Source organism: Chroicocephalus ridibundus, chromosome 7 (genome assembly GCF_963924245.1).
Source record: "Chroicocephalus ridibundus chromosome 7, bChrRid1.1, whole genome shotgun sequence".
Classification (NCBI taxonomy): domain Eukaryota; kingdom Metazoa; phylum Chordata; class Aves; order Charadriiformes; family Laridae; genus Chroicocephalus; species Chroicocephalus ridibundus.
In genome coordinates, this window is record NC_086290.1 from 26,211,633 (window position 1) to 26,212,662 (window position 1,030).

Below are 1,030 nucleotides of genomic sequence, written 5' to 3' on the forward strand. Positions count from 1 at the left end.
ACCGGGGTCCGAGCCCACCGCCCGCGGCCGAGGGGGCCCGGCCCTTCCACGGCCGCCCCGCCGGTGGCGAAGGGCCGGTCCCCGTTACCGGCGCGGCGGCACAAACCGGCCCCAGGGAAGCACCGTCAGCAGCGAGGCCCTTCCGCCAGGGCCGGCCCGACCTGCCCACCGCCCTCAGGGCCGCTCTGAAAGCAGGGAAGGTGTCACAAGGACGACTGTTTTGTCTCAAAGCTCTTCAACAGGTAGCCTTTGAGACAGGTACATCCAGAATGTCATCCGTCTTCTGGTTGAATTTTCACCCGCAGAGGCCGCCTGTCACAAAGGCCAGGTGTACACGGCATATGGTTTAACTACATGCAAACAAATAGAAGGCAGAGCCCACAAAAATACTTAGAACTGTAGACATCGAGCTGTCCTTCCCTCTTCAGGTAGAAGTTGGTGGCATTTCAGATGGCAGATTCCCGTGCCGCACACACAACCATCAGTCGGGCCTGTGAGCGAGACACCATTCTTTGGAGTACAGGCACCTGCCAGTACTTATGGGTTATTTCTCGCACCTTTCATGCTGTGCTTAACACGAAAATGTTCTACCAGAATATGCCTTATCCCCTGTCACATCACTCTGTCCTCTCTCACACAGAGGGACAATAAATTCCTCACAAGAGGTTTAGTTTAGATTGTTGGTACGGGCATTTCGGTGGTCTCCTCTAAACCAGACCTCACACCATATGTTATCCTGTGTGATATCAAACAAAACTTCTGAGTGACCATTTTAAGAAGCAGAAGTGGGCTGGGAATAAACGACAGTCCTGCTTGTCCTGTGAGTGAGGAGGGGAAGAGAGCTGCTTGCCAGGATACCGAGTACAGTGACGCCTTTTCCCCTGTCCCCTAAGTAATATACTTCCATCTGCCACCCTGAAAGGGCAGAGAAGTGTTTCCTCTGCAACAGAAACCTCATGAAGTGCTGCTTTGTGCATTCGTACTGATTCAGAACTCTAGAGACGGCAGCAATTCTTTCTGTTTTTAAAGA